This window comes from Pipra filicauda, unplaced genomic scaffold (genome assembly GCF_003945595.2).
Source record: "Pipra filicauda isolate LSUMZ 115617 unplaced genomic scaffold, ASM394559v2 scaffold56_size3634133_pilon, whole genome shotgun sequence".
NCBI classification, from domain to species: Eukaryota; Metazoa; Chordata; class Aves; order Passeriformes; family Pipridae; genus Pipra; species Pipra filicauda.
In genome coordinates, this window is record NW_024104720.1 from 1,959,590 (window position 1) to 1,981,169 (window position 21,580).

General features: G+C 37.4%; 1 long non-coding RNA gene across 2 annotated transcripts in view; it reads left to right on the plus strand.

Annotated features, from left to right (window-relative positions):
- LOC120324521 overlaps window positions 1–21,580 on the plus strand; it is a 104,210-nt gene that overhangs the window by 30,310 nt on the left and 52,320 nt on the right. For both annotated transcript variants that reach the window (XR_005565896.1, XR_005565895.1), the window contains exon 2: window positions 17,595–17,697. This is a non-coding gene — a long non-coding RNA (uncharacterized LOC120324521). The remainder of the gene's footprint in view (window positions 1–17,594; window positions 17,698–21,580) is intronic.

The window sequence follows — 21,580 nt, forward strand, 5'->3', positions numbered from 1 at the left end:
TTTGACCACTGGGGGCTAAGCCTAACCTCTTCATGTGGCATGCAAAAGAAAGAGGCATTTGTCATTCTGGTGTTTCAAAGAGTGTTTCTGAAAAGCTATCCTGCTTCAGTTTCTCCTTTTTACTACAGAAAAGCACTGCTAGGCAGAGTTAAATGGATTAATTACCTTTTCAGTGTAAGAGAAAAAAGAAATGAGTCTTGTCTTTATCTCCTCTGATTTCAGAGGCTGACTAGAGGCTTTTCAGATGCGCATATCCCTTTAATGACTTAATCATCTAATTAGATGACTTGCAAAAGCTATTGGCAAATGAGCAGAGGGTTATTTTCTAATTCCCATGTATCTGTTGATAGAGCAAAGGATTCTGGTTTAGTCTCTGTCTTTTTCCCCCATTCAAGGTTCTGGAGATAAAGAGTTAAGATTAAAGATGAACAAGCTCTTTGAATAGGAAATGCAAACAGGCTAAGAATGTGTTATTTTTATTTTAAACCTCTGCAGCTCTTTAGCAACAGAGTTGGCTTAGAGGATAGGTTTAAACCACTTAAAACAATCCCTAAGTTTTGAAGTTGCCTTTTCAATGCTCCCACTTGATACAAGTCAAACCGGCTCTAAGTCCTCAGTTGTGTTGAGCTCGCGCGTTTCACAGTATGTTAGAATGGGCAATTAACAAATGTTCTTTACATGCGAATACTGACTTAAAATACAGTCAGAGTTCTGTGATCATGGGAAAGCAGTGCTGTCTAAAGCAAGCATCCAGGAAACATAGTTTGAGTTTTTATCTAGCTCAAGCTCCGAGTTGATGCTACCTGTATTAGTTTAGGATGTGTGGGCTTCATTACATGTTGAGCCCTGTGTTTACTTGTGGCATTTCAAAGATATCAATTTCACCTTTACAATAACTGCCAGGAAAGCACCATGCCCTTTGCTGTTGTTTTGAAGTCATGCATTACTGTGAAAATAACACTTACTTAAAGGGGGCAGAGAAAGTTGTCTAAACCATGACTTGCAATACAGATGTTAAAATAATGCAGAGATGTTCATGATGCTGCCAGGTATGTGACAAACTCAAAACTGGATTATTTAGTACAACTTTTGGATATTAATGGTAGTTCAGCACAATACAAACCACTGTCACGAAAATGAATTTAAATTAATCAGAGTAAATGTAATTAAGGAATGAACTTTGCCTAGTGTCTGATATGATGACTAGAGTGTTATATGGGAAAGTTTGAGCTGAAGGCATTGTCAAAATCATGGAGATACCAGTAACTGATTATGAATTGATACAGACAGCCTGTCCAGAAGATATATATAATTGTACCTTAATTGTTTCATATTATTCCACAAGCTTGTAGAGAGAGCAGCTATGACAAGTTTTAATGAGTTCTCACATCAAGGAACTCTTCAGCTCATCCAGTACTCATCATCTCACCTTCTGGAAGAAGGTCTTCAGTCTTTGCTCTGCCACACTGTGCAGCAGTTATCCATCTTCATTCCTTCCCCTAGACTGTTAATGTGGTTTTAGCACTTTTGCTGGGCAGTTGTTATTCCTTTTAGCAGAATTTTCTCACTGTTTTCAGCAGATTTCTCCTTCTTTAAGATATGGTGAACTTTTTAGAAACTATAGGTTATCAAGCCACTACAGACTACACTGAATGTTAGCTTGCACCAGGAGAGCCAGTTGCCCACTAACACTGTTAAACATGTGATTTAGACTTACTGCTTGTACATTGTATTCACCCAGATTCCTTACCTCTGTCATAGTTTTAGGCAGAGCATGACCGTGGTGCAGTTTTATAACATAGATATCTATAATCTAACTAGGCCTCAGCTGCCAAGAGTGACTGTGGTGTCATCCAACTCCATTAACCTATCACTCTGATCAGGTTTGTGTATGTTTTTGGTGGATGCATCTAAAAAAGAGTGCATTGTGGGAAGCCCAGAGTGGAGGTCCAATTTGAAGTGCAGTGATTTATATCTTCTGTGTTCAACCCTGTATGTTTTACATGTTCGGATTTCTTTTCCTGACTGACAAACTACCAGAAAATAAATTTCTTTTTTTTTTTTTCAGGCAAAACTTCTGGTTTTGGCAAATGTACTTTTTGTGTTAAGCCTAGTTTGTCATAAATTCCTGTAAAGTCTCTTTTAATGTGCTTTTTCTACTGCTTTCTGTTCTTCTAGAGAATTATTATTTGTAAACTTGATATTTTATTGTTGTGACAAAAGCAGCCACTGGTTTGAAAACATCAAAATAAGTTGTTCCAGTTCATGTTCATTAAAAAACATATCAAAAGACATGCATGAAAGAGAAATTCCTACTTTCGACTAAATTTAGTATAAGTAATTAGACTGTATATCAGTCAAATCTATTTTTCTTTTGTTAGGTAATGTAGGTCTGCAACACAACAAATAATTTAAAAACATTAAAAAAGCTTAGTTGATCTGTGCAGGCACATCTGTCGCTTCTCTTTCATTATTGACATCAGTGGCTTAACATACCATTAAAACAAACTCTTATCTTAAAATATATATAAGACCTGAAACCTGCAGTACACTGACTGATATCCTATGAATTCCAGCTCAGGCCTCACCAGCCATATGGACTCATATTGCATTGTTCATTAATATTGAATCTAAAAGTTCTCAGCGAAAGCTTAGAGATTTCTGCCTCTCTTGGTACAGGACCATGCTGTATCTGCATAGATATTGTCAGTCCTAAAGGCCTGTTGTTTGGAATAAATAACAGGGGTAATACTACATTTATACCTTAATGTTATTAGCAGTAAGAAGTTCTCTGATAAATACATCTGCAGAATTGTCTGGGAAGCAGTGATGTCCAGTAATTTTTATTTCAGATCTATCATCAGCTGGTACCATCTACTCTTCCTCTCATCCTGTCCTGATGATGCTCCCTGTCTGAAGTCTGCTTGCTACAAACGTTCCTCCATGCCCTTCCATTGATCATGATTGTGTTCTGGGCCTGCTTTTTGATGTAGAGTGACTCTGTGGCCTCCTGTCCACGTATGGCATGAAAGAACCGCTCTCATCTCATGCATTTCACACACAGAGATTGATACTGCTAGGAGAAGAGGAGAAATGTTTTAACATGGATACTAGTGACCCTCATCTCCAGCAGTTAACAGAAATACGTTTGGTTTGCCTGCATTTTTCCTGTAGGTTTATTAGTTTAAAACTTGTTGCTGATGAAAGCCTTGTTTTAGAACTATGCGTACATTTTTTAGCACCTGGAAGAAATAACTTCTCCGAAGATCTTGAATACCTGTTTAGGAGCACAGGTACTGAAATTCAGTTGTGACAGGGATGCAAGTGAACATGTGCTGGGAAGAAAAGTGTACCCGGGTGATCATCAGGCATGCATCTTCCTTGAGGCTGGGAGGTGATTGGGGAAAGTGTTTTTAGATATTTTGTGCGACAAGGCCTGAGCGTGTCACTAATACCAAGATCGGTAAGAGGGAAGTCCATCCATTGCTATTAAATACTTTGGCTCACAAAGTCATTAAGCCGCAAATCACTGCAAGCGGGGAGGGTATTCTAAGGAAGTACTTCTATGTATTTTTTTGACAAGTATGCTGTGTTCTTGAGAGTTATTATTCTGTGTACCCGCGCTTCTCCATAGCCATCCTCCATAGGCTGCCATTAGAGACCCAGTACTGAGTGTGATGCCTCACTGATCTGATCAAACATGATAATTCTTGTGGGTTTTTTGTTTGTTTGTTTGATTGGTTGGGTTTTTAAAATATAAACCATACTGGAACATCTGCACAAGATCTGTAACATAATATGTCTGCCTGTGGTAAACATACTTGATTTAATAAACTGTCATTACTGTACAATCCCAGAGCCAAGTATCATAGGGCCATCACATACTTCTTGGTGACTACAAATTTACAAGCAGGCATGTCTGCAGTTAGGTGAAGTGGTAGAGGTATGCACATAACTAATTATTGGTGGGTAGAATAAAATATCAGCTCACTAATTACATGTAGCAAACTGTTGCTCTTCAAACCATTTGCTGTCTCAGAAGATGATTGGAAAGTGGGAAAAAGAGTGAAGCGTGCCTTAAATAAAGATTTCCTTTTTGTGGGGTGCTGGGAGTGACACAGAAAAAGCCTGGTCTCCTTTGTTCCCTATTGAGGATCCTCCAAGCAGGAGTACTCAGACTTGTTTGGAGGATCTAATATCCAATGTGAAACAAGGAGCGCATGTATTGTGCCTGTCGCCAGCGGCTCTATTAGAAACAATTGGTCCTTTTCCAAGGCTACATGGTGCATGATGTAATTCCATTTTCTTCCTGACTGCAGAAAAGGAAAATCAAGTAATTAAATGTGAGAAATCACCAGCCAGGGGGGGCCCTTTCTGCTTGGGTGGATTTCTCAACACAGTTGCCCATCTGCAAAAGCCAGAAACTGACCCGAGGAAAGTCAGCCTGGCGCTGGACAAAAGCATGACACTGCCGATGAAAGCACTGCGTACCAAACACAGTTTGTTGTCAGGAACTGACAAGCCAGCCATGTCCAGCTCAAGTGGCCCTACTTCCCATCAGCTTGAAAAGGCCTGCCGGTGAGGAGACCGGTCACACCGCTATGCTTTGTGCTCCTGGCCCCATTGTCCCAGGACCTCAGGTCCTGGGCGGGAGGCGTCACTAACCCCACTAGAAGGCAACCAGGGGTGGTGGGACTGGGGGATAGAAATGAGATGGGGGTTCGGAAGGAGGGGTCCTGAGGAAGAAGTGTCCTGCAGCCAGGACCAGCCTTGCTCACAATGACCTTGTCTCTCAGTTTTGGCTTCACGGCTTTTTTGCAGCTTGAAAACCCGTATTTGCAACACATCTCCCTCTTCTGCAGGCTACAGAACATCTTGGTTATGGCGCGCATAAAATCTTACTGCTGAGAAGCATTTATCTGGGTTTTGTGAAAACCTATAGCAGAATTCAAATGGTTTGTATGTGAGTAATAAAGAGTCTTGTCGTATATAGCCTTAACTTTCAGAAAGCCTGCAGTGCCGAGAAGTGAATGAAACTCTGCAAACAGGCAATAAAGCTGTGGAGAATTTGAGCCACAAGTTTAGTGGGAGAAGTAAAGTCATTTTAGTTCAATTTGATTACTCTTTTTAATAGGTAGCTTACGAGGAGTCTATCACCTGTTTTTTATAAGTAACTATGTTTGACATTTCAATTTCATTCTTACAGCTTTTAATACATTTTTTATCTTGTACTCTTCTACAGATAATTTACTTCCCAGTGTTTCTTTGTAATAGCAACCAGGATGGAAAAAAGTTCTCATTTATGTGTAAATTTTGTTAACAAACTCATCTACATAAATCACATTTCTTCCCAGGGATTTTCTTGTGCAGTAGCTGCTTTTTCACTTAAGTTAGAACTTTAAAACAGCTTTCAAAATCAGCTAGAAAGTAAATTACAATGAAAATAAGATCAACACAAAAAACATTTTGATTTTGGCTTTTAAAAATAGAAGAGAAAGATCAAGACAATGAAGGGTATTAAGTCCAAGGAAATTGTTTAATACTTATGTGTTGTTTAGAAAGTTTATAAAGGGTTATAAAACATGTTACTCCATCCTTGTGTGTTTTTTAATAATTGAAATGTGTGACCTTTTGTAGCTTGTTTGAGCATACTTGAAGAACATAATATGGAAAAAAATTAATCCTTGTATACTTTCGTGCCTTGTGAATCTAGATACAAGATTAACATAAAACATGCTTTGTTGCCAGGTTGGCAAAGTTACAAAAATGGTGTCTCAGGTTAGGACCTTTTGTTTCATTCCTTTCAAAAAAATTGTGAATATGAATCACAATGTGTGTATGTCAAAGTGTAAGCAAATTCACAGGTATTGTACTGGTCTCTGGTACAAGTAACCAGTACAGTGCAAGGCTGCTTACTGGTGTTCCTGTTACTCTGAGGTTCACTGGTTCAGACAGTAGACAAAGGATATAGAAATCTAAAATCATTTTGGTAATGACTTTTTTTTTTGACCTTAATTTCTGTGTTTCAACAGTCTGGGGTGGAAATGCAGAATGCATGTGACATCGCCACTCATTGCTTCAGGTTTCAGTTAATCCTCTGCAGAGTGCTCTGAGTATTCAACAAAGAAGTTTATTTAAAATCATTTCCCCAGATCTCTTAGAATTATCAGTAGATTAGCTTATGTGCTGATTTCGAAGAGGGTAGTATCATTTCTCCAGTGCCTACTCAATGGTAGCAAAGATGGATAATTAGAGAAAGTCAGAGTTTCAGGTAGCTCTTCTGATCAATAAATAAATAATCCATCCCTGAGTGATAAAACGATTCCTTCATGGTAAATGTAGCAGAATATACCTTTTCATGTACAACTTTGCCATGTCAAATATAAAATACTTATATATAATACTGTGGTGAAAGCTGCAATTTCATGTTATTTTCATGTATGCATAATACTGTTTAGCTCTTTTGAATGTCTTAGTATAGTAGCCAGTCTTTCCAGTCTAGAAAAGCACAAAATTCATAATTGGCTTGTAAATGCTTTATTAGAAAGTCCGTGCTCATTTCCTCTGTAGCCTTCAAAGATCTAGCATAATGACTATCTGGAATGAATTCTGCTCCTTGTTTTAGCGGCAGCTGCATCTGTGCATGGTTAAACTTAGCTGTTAAGTGTTACATAGTGCAATTACTTTTTCAATAACATAAAAATATAAGAATTTTAGCCAGTTCTGATTCAATGTCTCCTTCAGAAAGCAGTTGTCCAAAATGCTTGATCTGTAGAAAGTGAGGCCTATGTTTTTAAAGAAAGAACTATTTCACCTTGGCAAACCAGTGACTCAAAGCATGTTGTGCAAAGCAAGGACCATGAAACTGGCTAACCTGGTAAAAAATTCCACATTGTCAGTCCTGCCTTTGGGACTAAAAGTCATCAGGGGGTCACTAGGTTTACTGTAAACATCTTTTGGTTGCTGTAGGAAGTGCACAGTGGCTTTGTTGGTAATCTAGGCTTGGATAAATCAAAGTTTGGTCTTTGGAATTAAGGCAACACTGTTCCCTGAGCTAGTACTTATATGTGCTACTGGATTTTGAAGTATGGTAGAAAATATTATGGCTGTCTTTTTAAATGGCTTTCATTGCTTGTGGCTGTGACTCCATGAGCACCCACTGATTATTTGGCTGCATTTTTCATTTGCTGGATCAAAGGTGGAAGGCAGATGTAGGAATCAAATCTCTTCTGAAGCTGTCAAAGACAGTGGAAATGTAAAAGCTAGGACTGCAGTGAATGATTTAAAACAGAGAGGTTTCTGATTTTCATTCTGTATTTTGCTAAACATGGTGTGATAGTATGATTTTTTGTTACTATATATGTGATGTGAATATTGAATTGTTACCTGTGGGTCATCAAATGTAGTTTCTAAGCACTGTAGCATTTTGAAATTTTTAGAAATTAAAATGTCACCCAAGTGAAAACCAGAATATCTTTTTCTAAATTTTTAATTTTCCTCTGTTGTTTTTGCCAGAAAATATTAGGTTACTGAATGATGCAAGGGAATTTAATGTTAATTAAGCTTATTTTATAATATACATATATGTGTATTGCACTGATTGAGTGACTCAGATGGTTAGATCCTTGAGAAAATATTTAAACAAATGGACAACACTCTGAAAGATATGACAGTGATGAACTGTAATTAATACAAAACTTTGACCATTAAGATGTGATTTTCGTCCCTCCATGGTTCATTATTGCTATTGTTATTCCAGACTTCTAAGTGATTTTCATGAGTTTTCTCACAGTTTTATTTTTGTATTTTTTCCTTTCAAGTGCTTTGAGCGCTCCGTAGCATTTTCTCATCTTCTCTACAGCCATACACTATGCAAAAGTGCATATTGTTTCCATATCCAAAATATGCCTGAGAGGAATAATGTGTAGAAGTTCCAGCTTAAAACAAATGCAAGTTTAAATCTAGTGGCTTAAGATTCTAAAGCGACAAATAGCAGTGGCAAGGTGAAAGATAGAATCTAGTTCCTAAAATCTGTATTAAGAATCTATTAGTAGCCAAGTTATGAGCTGTCACTGCTTTTTGTTAAAATTAGCACTTCTGGGGGAAAAAAAGATGCCTTATCTATACTTTTATTTTGAATTTTTACTTTAGAATCCACATTTTTAAACAAGGATTCCTCCAGTCAGATTCTAAATCTTGTGTTAGGGCATTTGACTCTGAACACGCGTCTTTTCCAAGAAATGTAAGAAACATATCCTAGGAAAAAGACAGTACACTACCCTTTTTTCCTTTTTTGCTGCCTGTGTACGCATTGATGGAAACAACTGTTGTTTTCCCCAGTTGTGAGCATAATGAGGAAGACCATTTTTGATGACCCCAGAAAAATAAAGAGACAACATTATTTAATCAGTTTTGGTTTCTAAATGCTGTCCTTTTAAAAAGTTGGAATGGAATTTATCTTTAGGACAAAGTGAAGCTTATGTTAGCTCTCTTGAAGCCACACTTCAAAACTGGATTCTCTGCCAATTGTCAGCTATTATCCACACTTAAGCAAAAGTGATTTAAACAGTGCTCAGCTCTGCGTCATTTATAGGAGCTGGTGTGTCATCTCTGAGCACAAAGAGCATTCAGTGCTGCACTGAGGTTTCAGTGTCATGAGTGGTGATGAGCTAAAAGCCTTTGGAAGAGTGTGAAAGAATGAAGTAGAAAACCAGCCATGAGGAAATGGACTTCTACTTATTTTTATAAATGCATTGTTGAGTAACATATGTACAATGAAAGGAGAGAAAGGAAAGAATATCTGCTTTCTATATGTTGAGCATTGTTGCCTGAGCCAACTTTATGATTTCCTTTTGTTCCTCAGTATATGATCCAGCCTCTAAAAGACCTATAGTTTTTGATTTGCGATTGTCTGAGTTAAGATACAGTTAGAAAACGAAAGGCAGATGTCTCACACCTTAAGTCAGCCTCTAAGAGTATTTCAGAGCTGTTCAGCATATCCAGGGTTCTGACCTTCCTTGGCAAAGCTTCTTAATTTTCCCACACCTGCAGCTTTGGTGTTTTTTTTTGGTCTCACAATAAGCGTAGCTGAAACAAGCAATGCAGTGTGCATGAATAGAGCACACAGTAGGCAATTTGGGGACTCATTCATCACCGATCAATAGAACTGCTCAGACAGTGGATGAGATAGCAAACAATTTGATTTATTATGGCCAATGTAATAAAACATGATTTTAAAAAAAATTAAAACCACAAAGCTAAAAACCTTTATCTTACTTATTAGCCACCGATAAATGCATTTTGCCGTTTCTTTACAAAAAATCAGTTAGCTGGGTCTGTAAAATGTGATTTATTTTCTTGAGAAGCATGAAAATTATGGACTTTTAAACGTCCTTATTTTTTTTCTCTTTGAAAACAATGGTTCTTTACCTTTAGGGTAAACTTGTGTCCATAACATTTTTCCAAGAGTTCAAAAACTCCAGAAAAGAGAAAGCATGACTTTGACACCATCCTTCCCGTCCCTTCGCAAACTTTCCCTTCGCAAACCTTCCCTTCCCAAACCTTCCCTTCCCAAACTTTCCCTTCCCAAACCTTCCCATCCCTTCCCTTCCCGTCCCTTCCCTTCCCGTCCCTTCCCTTCCCGTCCCTTCCTTTCCCAAACCTTCCCTTCCCAAACCTTCCCTTCCCAAACCTTCCCTTCCCAAACCTTCCCAAACCTTCCCAAACCTTCCCTTCCCAAACTTTCCCAAACCTTCCCTTCCCAAACCTTGCCTTCCCAAACCTTGCCTTCCCAAACCTTGCCTTCCCAAACCTTCCCTTCCTTTCCCTTCCCAAACCTGCCCTTCCCAAACCTTTCCTTCCCTTCCCAAACCTTCCCTTAACAAACCTTCCCAAACCTTCCCTTCCCAAACCTTCCCTTCCCAAACCTTCCCTTCCCAAACCTTCCCCTCCCTTCCCAAACCTTCCCTTCCCTTCCCAAACCTTCCCTTCCCAAACCTTCCCTTCCCAAACCTTCCCAAACCTTCCCAAACCTTCCCTCCCTTCCTTTTCTCTGGATCCCTTTCCCCCCATGGTGTGGGGTGGCCCAGTTCTAGTTCCATTTCCATCTGAGGAACCATTCCAACGGCTTGAGGTGGATAGGGAGAGGGAACTCCAGCACCAGGGGTTTCTTCAGGTCCTGAGCCTGGAGGGGAGAGGTGCCCTCCCCTCCCCCCACGCACGTGGTCCCATGGCAGGCACAGAAACAGCACACCGGGCGTGGAGAGGAGGCAAGAGGGCGTTTATTGTTGGGGGGGTTACATTTATAGGGTTAGGAAGATTCACAGAGTAACCAATTACAGGTTGCAGGAAGGGGTTAACAACCAGTAGGAAGGGGTTAAAAGGGGCCAATGAGAACACCTCAGGATATCTTCTCAGGACATTCCTGCATGGGATAACACTTGTCGTGGGGGGTGTTGGGAAGAAGAAGCATGTGTTTGCAAAGAGACCACAAAAAGCCATTTTAAGACATGTTTAAACAACAGTTTTCCCATATAATGCAGGTTTAGTGCTACACCTTCCCTTCCCTTCCCAAACCTTCCCTTCCCAAACCTTCTCAAACCTTCCCTTCCCAAACCTTCTCAAACCTTCCCTTCCCAAACCTTCCCTTCCCAAACCTTCCCTTCCCATTTTCATTTCAAATTACACTTAATTTTAAAAGAAGGTGACAGGTAAATATCACAACCGTATTTCCCTCGTAATCTGAGCAAAACTTATTATTTTCTGAGTAAACTGGGGAACTGAAGACTCACCTGGTGTTCTGGATGGGCAGTGAAACCAAGCAATAGAAACCAGTGTCTGGAAAGCCGATGAGTTATTCAGTCACAGAGAAAAGACACCATATCTAATGATATGTCTAGTTGTGGTTTTAAACAAAGACATATTTCTTTTCATAAAAAAAATCTTTAAAAAGTAGCTGTTTTGTTCTAGTATTTCAAAAGCAAGAGAATTAAATTTTGCAGGAGGGAGAGAAGTTCTCTGAAGACAGAGAACCGTACTATGTACCAAAGCTAACAGATATTAAAAAAGATATATCTGCACTGTTTCTGGCACACATATTAAATGCAAATTAGATTGTAGAAGATTTATTTTTTGCATAGAGAAGTCTTCATGAATTTTGAACTTCTGCAGATTATTTTCTCTTTAATTGCAAGTGGTCTCTGAGTAACCTTTGATGCAGTCTTTTACCTGAAATTTCCCTGATGTTTTCACAGGTCTTCCAAGTTGCTGGTTTTTTTCATTACTAAAAATAAGTACATTTGTAATTTTTCTTATTTGTCAATTTAAGGCTATTTTTTCTGTATTAGATATTCCATAACCAGACTGCAATTTATCAACATCTTCCTCTTGATCTCTATCTGTTTTTACAGAGAAATTTTTTAAACTTTAGCAAAAGTGGTTTAATTTTGACTGAAAAACTACAACTAATAATAGTTACCACAAAATATGCATATAACCATAAGCAACTGTGACTGATATCTGTCATGGAAATCAGTCTCCACAAAGGAGAAATGATTTTGACTGTTTACAGGGAAAATGTATTTTGTCAGTTGGGTGACAAGACTAAAAATCTGCCTGTAAATGCGTGTTTGAGTGTATTGTTGCTAAGAGGTTAATCCTGCACCCACTCTTCTCAGTGGTGCAGTAGTGATGGTACTTTTCTCTCCAGTGGTACAGAATCAGGTGTCAGACCAGAAAAATGCACTTTGAGGTTGTTGGTACACATGAATACGTATACATAAAATGGATTTGTAAAATGCAAATATCCCAAGGTCTCATGAAAATAAACTCTTGCAGTGCTCACAGAGAAAAATGTCCAGTGGCTACAACAGGGAGTAGGAACTTTTGGCTCATTCTTGGTATTCAAATTCATAGTTCACTTAACTTATATCTTTGAGGAAATGTTTCTCTTTTTTTGGTTATTTTTGATTAGTACTCAGCTTTTTATAGAAAATAGAGAACACAGTTTTCCTAAAGAGCCTTTCTAAATGACTCAAAACAGATCTTGCTGCTTCGAAAATGCCTTAGAAAATAACTGGGGTTTTAGTTTAGCATGATGATAAGTAGGAAGCTTTCATGAAATAGGAAAATATGGAGGACTATGACTGCTTCTTTCACTGTCATATATACAATAACAGTGATGAAAAGAGAAATTGCAGGGTTTGTTATCTGCTGCTTGTTTTTAATCCAATCTGGGGAAAAAAATATTTTTGAAGTTTTTCACTGTTTGCATTCAGTGGAGTTAAAACTCTCTGTAGTGAGAGCTTTGTGATCAGCATCCCGTTAAAAGTTTTGCTCTCGGTGAAACAATGTTTTCTGACAAGTTTTCTAATGTGATCTCTGTTATATCTAGATTAGCTCCATATGTTCATTATTAGTACTTACTAGACTCCTTCAACTTAAAAGACCACAGGATAGTGTCGAAGTGTCCTGCCATTAGGTTAAATACTGGTTAATGGTCCTTTCTTATAGAACTCATATACCAATTAACTTTGATTCCTCATTACTTTTTTGGATTAATACAATGCATATCCTGAATACCCACCTGTATTCAGAAAGCTTAAGAGCTGATTGAATTGTTTCATAGGTAGGAACTACCTTCTGCTAAAAAGACATGGCATTATAAATACTGTTTTATAATGTATTTATAATGATTTATTTTATACATACTAGATATCTCGAAAGCACACGTACAATGACCAGAACTGAGAAGGCTTTAGAAATTTATATATAACTATTTATGAAATAGAAGAATAGATGGGAAGTTCAAGTTGAGTTATATGAAAATAGTCATTGTACAGGATATTGCTTTTTTTTCTTTGATTTCATTATAAACTAAATAGCAAGCTGTATTAAGAAAATTGGCAGTTAATTTGTGAACAGAACTGTAGTACTTCTTTTTTATTTTGGAACCCCTGAATTTTATTACTGATTGGTATAGATAAGAACATTAATTTTGGCAATAAAAGTTACAGAAGTTAAATGTTAATTATGTACATCTTTACAGTACATCTCTCTTACATGAAAAATCATGTGATACAGCATATATTCAGTTAACTGATACATATGAACTGACAATTGAGTGTTATTTGCTATATAATACGTTTGAAATATTTTTTTTGTGTAACAGAAAAAAGTACACTCTGCCTAGTTTATTGTTAACCATTCTTCTACATGTAACATCTGTTTACATTAGTAATGTAATTGCTGTGATAATAAGCTCATTGATTTAGTATCTAAGGAAATAATCAGTCAAGACATCACATTTGTCTTGCTTTACTTGACAGCCTGTCTTCTATACTGAATAGGCGATATCAATTCTTCCCATTGTTTCAGAGAAATGGAGCAACAAAAAAACCCAGAAAGGTCTCTTTCCTTTGCCAACTATTTCCATAAAAATGTTTGCTGCAACTAACTGGTATTGGACAAATTTAATTTTAACAGTGGCACAAGGCCAGTACACTTTAGTGTAGGAAAATTGTATTTCTTTTGTTATTCAGACAGTATGACAGCCTTATCTTTCACTTGACAGTTAACAGAAAAGGACTGTGAAATACTGGAACTGAAATAAAGCAAATACACAACTAGGAAACTTTGGTTAAACTGTCTCAGTAGGATTTTTTCCATTTTCTAAACATTTTTGTGTGTTAATATATTAAAAAAAAAGTCTACATACTAGTTGTTAAGAAGCTATTTACAAGATTGTAAGATCTCTATGTACTTGGATTCACTTCCTAAAATAGCAGAGGAAAACAACTGGACATGAGGGCTAAAATATAGAACAATCACAGGGCTATGATTTTTTTTTTTACTCTATCTTATGGACAGTGATGCCTTAATGAATCTGTCTTGCCTGAATTTAGGAGTTCATAAGCTTTCGTTCACAGACGAGTTCATGGGCTGAAATCATAGAAGTTCAGGTTGTCTTGACCCTGTGTGATGTTCAAGCTAGGGAGGACAAGAGTCTGTCCCCTCTATCTCTTTGTCACCCGTGAAAACCAGTGTTCACCACGGGGCCTTTATGCAGCAGTGCTGAGTGACTTCTGTGCCTGGAATTTGTTGCAAATGAGCAAAGAGCAAGAGAAATCTTGTTCCCTCCCCTGTGGAGGTGAATCTCTACTGATCAGTTTATAGGCAACACAACTGAACCTGTACTATAAACAGAAATAATAATAGAAATAATAAAAAAATAGAATAATACTGCTCTCACTATGGAGCACCAATATGTGACAGGATGAGGGGTACTGGCTTCAAGCTGAAAGAGAGTAGATTTGGATTAGATATTAGGAAAAAAATTTTATTATGAGGGTGGTGAGGCACTGGAACAGGTTGCCCAAAGAAGCTGTGGATGCCCCATCCCTGGAGGTGTTTAAGAACGGGTTGGATGGAGCTCTGAACAACTTGGTCTGACTGAAAGGTGCTCCTGTCCATGGCAGGGGGGCTGGAAATACAGGATTTTTAGGTCCTTTCCAACCCAGGCCATTCTATGATTCTATAATACCTTAAAATTACTGCTCTTAGTTACCGTGTACTTCACAGATTCAGTTAATCTCTAAACATTTTAGAGAGAAAGGGAAGAAGCACTTTTCCTCTTTTAAAGATAGGATTAAAAAATACATTTCAAGTATTATATACTATGGATGTGTTCTCCAGGAAATGAACTGAAAAAATAAATGCATCTCACTCTCCCTCAACATCAGAAAATCCAGGTTTTCTCTCCTCTGCATAGCATTTGTTTTAATTGCAAGTGGGAAGACTTACACTGTGGAAGAGTCAGTGGAAATGAAGATATGCAAAACTAAACCCTTATCATGGAGTGTTAATTACCTATGCAGTAGTTGTACTTACAAGATGAGAGCAACGAAAGACAGGTTGTTCTTTGTTTCCAAACCAGATGCAGGGTAGCAGAAGTGTGGCCTCACAGCTCATCTAAATTCCGAATTCCAGCAGGCTGACATCTGCTCCTTTTCTGCTGATGAAGAAGCACTGACAAACACTTTTATTTTCTTCTTTTTCCTCCATAAAGACCTTCTTGACTGCTTATATTTGTAAACTCAAAAATGAGCTCTTCCCACTCAGTGTTTTTAACCATGATTACTGAAAAAAAGAGGTTCTGTTAAATTGAAGAAGAGAGGCAGGGTCTAGATGAGATGTGCTGGGAGGTATAATCATATACCACATATTTACTGATGTACCACAAAAAAATGCCAATTACAATTGAACAATGTAGCATTTTTTTTCCATAACTCTCCTGGACAGAAGCCTTGAAAGGTTTCTCCAAAATGAAGTCCTTTCTTGTCAGACAAATGCAGTCTATTCAGTTGTGGCCCCTTAGGGAATTGTTGGAAGAGTTCAGACCTGACACAGGTCCAGACCCCTTTCTTCTCTACATAAGGTAGGAAATCTGTGTTTCTGTTTAAATTTGAAGGATAGTATTCTATATATCTTGATGTTCTTCCCTTTCTCAGAAAAAAAAAAAAATCAAAAGGACATGATGCTAATGCTGTCCAAAACAGTAAGTTTGAATCCAGAGGAGGCCACGAAGATGCTCAGATGGCTGGAGCTCTTCTCCAGATAGGCCGAGAGAGTTGGAGCTGTTCAGCCTGGAGAAGAGAAGGCTCCGGGGAGATGTTGAAGCCACCTTCCAGTACTTAAAGAGGGCCTTCAAGAAAGCTTGAATATTTTTTCAAGGGCATATGGAGATAAGGCAAGGGGTAATGGATTTTAAATGAGAGTAGGTTTAGATTAGAGATACAGAATAAATTTTCTAGTGTAAGGGTGGTTAGACACTTGCACACATTGCCAAAAGAAGTTGTGGATGCCCCATCCCTAGGCCAGGTTGGATGGGGCTTTAAGAAACCTGATCTAGTGGAAGGTTTCCTGTAGTGGGAGGATTGGAACGTGGGTTGCGTGGACAATGTGCTGCTGTGGTTCTACATGCTTACTTGACATCTGGGAGAGATTTGGTAGAGTACTTTCATATTGAGAGTTGCACATCAGTTGTACTTTTGCAGATGTATTTGTTCCAGTCCCAGCTGAACATTTTTTTTTCCTCTAATAGTAATTTCCTTTTGAAATGAAATGAAGATTTGGCAATACGTGAAGAAATACTGTGTGTTTGTCACCATACTAACAGCTTTCCCAGTGCTCTTTTCTGAAGATGGAAATACAGTATATGCCCAAACTATAAATGAACATCTACTATATGGGTAGACTATGTATATTGAGTATTTATTTATTTATTTATTCATATACATGCATGTGCATACACAAATATTGCTGTAATGTAAAAGATATGTTATAGACGTCCAAAATAATATATGTGTTTCTTCAGATTTAAAGATATTTATTTCAGTTTTAATGTTCTTCTTCAGGAAAGTGTGCCTAGTAAAGCAGTTTTATTGAGATACAAATAAGCTGGTCCTGAGATTCGGCAGCATATGCACTGACAGCTCAGAAACTGGGACTGGAACATGAGCTTTCTTCCTACTGGTTTGTACCTAACTAAAATGGTTGTTCTTATTCCTATGACAAGGGCGTTCAGAAAGTTGAATCCAAATAAAAGATATATATCTGGATAGCTGTACTGGATAGCTGATAGTAGCTTAAACAGTAGTGAAATACGGCTAATGGGTAGAAGGCATCCGAATCCAATCCCCATCCTCTAAAGGCATCCATTCTGATTGCAAACAGGTTTTACCTAATGATTTCCACACAGGAAAATTCTGGACTGATATCAATTTTAACTTTTTTTGTTTTTGTTTTTGTTGGTTTTTTTAATAACCTGACCTTTCCTCTGAGAGAAAAAAAACTAGTGGAAATGCAGCTCTAAGAAGAACCCAGTGGGAAACACCTGTGGAAAAGCAGATCTTCAGCATAGAAAGATGAAGGTTCACTGTGTGAAAGGCCTGTGTTAAAGGTTCTTGTCTGCTGCTACCTGAGCAGAAACACTGGAGGGGAATGAAGGCAGAGAAGATGAGGGAACAATTTTCTCCTCCGTTCCAAGATGCAAGATGTGTTTCAGTTTGAAACGTACTGTGTCAGTCACACAAAAGCTTGTCATTAGTACAAAGTCACCTCAATTTTATATATGTGTCTGAGAATAACACTTTCTATGGTTATGCCAAATTCTGTTTGCCTACTCACCTCAGGGCAGATGAGTTTTTCTGACTATCAACTGGGTATCACTGGTGGCTTTTATTATCACCAATCATCAGAAAAAAGAAGAGTAAGTATTGTGCTGATTTCATAAAGTTTTATTGTGTAAGCTTGTTGAAAACAGCTTTGGAATTTTTTTTTCCTCTATTTCTTTCATACTCACCATTTTTGTGTAGGTTCTCTGCCTCTTACTGGGTTTTTGCTCATGGCTGCACTGCTTTGTGGGAAATAAGCAGTAATTCCTTTCAAATAAGGCAGAGGATGCAAGGTATTCTAGGATGATCTATATTAAATCAGAAGGCTGTATGGTTAGTGTTGATAGAATAATATAAAAATTTTACATGCATGCTGCTGCTCTTACTTTTAGGTGGTTTTACACTTTGAGAACACTTTTTCAGAATTCTAGTCCTGGGAGATCAAATGACATGAAGATGATGGATTGTTGAGGATATCTTGAAATGAACAGTGCCTGTTCCATTTATGAATATAACAACCTTCAAGGTAAGACATGAAAATTGAAAAATCAGTAGTTAAAGCTGTTAGAAGTAAAGCAACAGTTATGGAATGGAGCTATGTATAAGCTGCTTCATATATGACTCATTGGTACGCTGTAAAATTTGAGTGTAGGTTTGAGTAACCACTTCAAATAGCCATGGAGATTAGTATTTCAGTCACTGAGGACACACTGGTCCAGGAACTGTTTGAGGTAAAATTAACAGCATCTTTATATTTTATTTCCTTTGATTAAAATCTAGTAAAAATTAACATGCCACTACTTGTAAACTCCACTTTTTAAAGAAAATTGGACTCAGCGTTACAGGAGTTTTCTCCTTAAAGCTTCTGACCTTACATCTTGTATCAATTAAACACTTCTGAGCTATCTCAAATGGCGTTTTCCATCCCTACCTCTTCTGGCTGTCATGGAAACAGCCATGCACCCTCTTATAAAGGTACTGTAATACTGTTGAGCTCTGCACAAATCACATTAATAGTGGAGTTGGAATCAACTTAGACATAAAAAGGGTTGTAGGCTTAGGGAAATAACCCCTTTCCTCTCTTCTGGACAGCTCCAAGTCTGAGCATTTCCTGGGAAACCAGGTTCCATTTCCTGAAGGAAAGTCATCCTGAGGGACACCTGCAATTGTGCACTGAGGTGCACATAAAAATGGCAGGCATGAAATCCCTGCGTTTACTGTGAGCTGGAGAGAAGTTTCCCTCTGAGATCTGTGATTTCTGAATGACACTGAACTTTTTCCACCCAATGCCTCTTTTCAAGGGTGCAAGTGCTCGTGAAGAAATTAGAGAGAGATTATGAAATGCTGCACCTCAGATATGTTGTTGTCACAGCACAGAGAAAAGTCACTGCCAGGCTTCAAACTTGCCTTACTGTGTAGACTATTACAGCACTCTTCCCCCACCCACAAATGCCATCTTGATGGTCATCAGCATCAGGAGGAAAAATGAACATCTGTATGGGGGAGAGTTTATTTTATTTTTTTCTTGTTGTGAGCTCCTTTTCCTTACAGGTATTCACTTTTACTTTTCTTTGTTTCATTTTTGGAGTTGAGTGTTATATGGTTTGTTCCAAGAAAAAAAACCAAACACACTTGAGAATAGGGGATATGCTCATTCCCTCTCATAGTGAAAACCCCTCAGCTCTCTTAGCTCCTCTTAGCTGGCATTCCAGCAGGAATCCTGGAAATTTCACTCTTACACCCTCTCCTCCCACTTCTATTGAATGAAATGGCAGCAACTGCTCCACCGTTAGGATCAATATCCACGCCATTATGTTGGCAAAAGGAGCAGCAAATCACATTTACGTGGATTGTCAGATTCATTATTATAAGCAGATGGCAGCCCTTGCACTACAATGCAGCTGAGAAAAGACTGACATCATTTCAAATTAAAATCTATAATGCTAATACACATCTCTAACTCTTTGTACAGGCCTAAGTGCATTAATCTTCTGAATGATTTGCCAACGTGTGCACTGCTTTAGGTGTTTTCACTTGAGTGGAGCTAAAAGGAAAGCTTTTAACTGGAAATGGTTAACATTTATTCATACAGATTGATAAAAGTTAACATGCAATTTTCTTTACCAGTAGCTCCCTAATAGGAATTAATGGGACATTTTGAAGAGAATGTGCCAATTTCAGAAGTCTGGTTTAAGAAATGTGTTAACCACTGAAGAGAAAAATATGTTACTAGCATCTCCCTTATATATATTGCTCTTAAAATAATTACTCATAAAAGAAAGTAGGGCATTTTTAAAAGTGTGGTAGAATTGTCTAAGTATGCAGAGAAATTTCATTTGTTAAATGTGGATAAAAAATGAAAATTTTTATTATCAGATGACTATCAAAATTTTGAAAAATGAACATAAAATAAGTCTACTCTTTTAATACATCTAAAGAGGAAGACAGTTCCTAATAAAAAGGAGTTTAAATATATCGGGTTTGGTTTTATCTGCAATGTCTAAGCAATATATCTTGCCATCATATTTTCAATAGCATGCTCCAGAATATCAGAATTTCATACACAGTTTTAAAGGATGCAGAGGCTGATTCCTCCATTCTTCCACCTTTCTCCAGAAAGGATATATCTAAGAGAGAATATCTTCTGATGAATGAAGTATGGACAGAGTGTGCTGCCAGGCTGCCTAACCATGAGAATGTAATGCTTTTGCTTCTAGAGGAATGTTTGCGTAATTAGAGACTGTCCTGAATTTCTGCTGCCTGCAAGTAGGATGCTGAATAACTCCACTTTGGAAGCCATGTCATCACAGTGTCTGTTCTTAGTTAAATACCTTTCCTTTTGGAAGGCCTTAATAGGTGAACTCCGTTAAGCCGATGCAGCTGCTTGGTTTCATAGGGCAAAAAAAATTCCTGTGTTATCCCTAAAGAAGATTGTTTTAAAACATCCAGATTTACCACAAGGCCATGAAACTCAGGCATCCTCCCATCAAAAGCTTCATAAATATATATGTCATGGCAGCAATGCTTAGCTTTGCCAAACAGGTAACTGAAAACATGATGTTAAAATGTTTTGACCAGATCCAGGTAGGATCTATAATGCCATTTGCTGTTATCGAGAGATTTAATTTAAAAAGAAACAGAGCCTTCAGATCTACAATATGCATTGCCTTCTCCCAGTATATGCCAGTGTCACATGCTAATATGTGTTTTAGCAGATCTCTGGGATGTGAATTAATCACTTCTTTAAATGTGTCATTGATGTTTACTTTTTCTGAATTCTTTTTATTATTAGCACATCTGAAAACACTTGTCTCTGTGTTTCATTCATATTTGTTCACCTTAATGACAAAAATAATTTCTTAATACTTTCTTTTTATTTTTATCTGACTCAGTTCTAAAACCTAGTTTGACTTGACCAAACCATTTGTTATGTGCAGGAACAGAAAATAACGTTTCACTAGTATAAGCATTATAAAATAGCTTAATAATTTGTTTACCCATATATATATTACTTTTTTTGAGTAGGGATTGATTTCTATTACAATTAATTAAAAAGTAGTGGAAAAAATAGTTTTTCTTTTTGGGAAGTAGTTTTAAAACATATAAGGTGGGGAGCTGCACAGCAAGATTCAGAAAAAAATAATGGAAGACAATTTCATTTTCCAAATTTTTTAAAAGAAATGTGATTCAAATGAATTAAACTTGAAAGATATGTACCCAGTTACAGCTATATGAGTCTGATCTTCCAAAAGACCTTATTGTTTCATTAAAAATTTTTTGTATTTGAAGCTTCCAGTTGATATGAATGCTGAAATTAACTGATTAACATAAGAACTTTAGGTCAGCTTTAACTCTGTGACAGTCAGAGAATAAATTAATAAGAATTCTGAAAAACTAAAAACTCACCAGTGTTTTGATATGTTGAGCAGGGCTTGTAGCCACATTTGAATCTTTTGAATGTTTTATTTTTAAAGTGCTTTACCAATTATTGAAGTCCTAAATCTCATGCACAACTTTCAGCTCTCTTTTTTAGGGGTTACAGATGAAAACAGGTACATTCAACCAGTGAAGGATGTTGAAATTTATGGTCCTGATTATTTAAAGTGTATGAGTTGCATCTGATATTTATTTAAGAATTTCTTTTCATAGCATAATATTTAAACTGCTTAATTAATGGATAATAGCAAGAGACGGGAAATGTGTAATTTACAAATTGAAAAAAGCTCCTAAAAGTTTTGCAGAACATCTGGAACTTTTCCACAACAGTCTTTAAATAATATACTCCAAGCTATAAATCCCATTATCACACATCTCACATATGTACTACCACGATTACTCAATGATTTGATTTCTCATATATGCATTGCATGGATTCATTAAGTACAATATGCACTAAGATTCCTCACTCT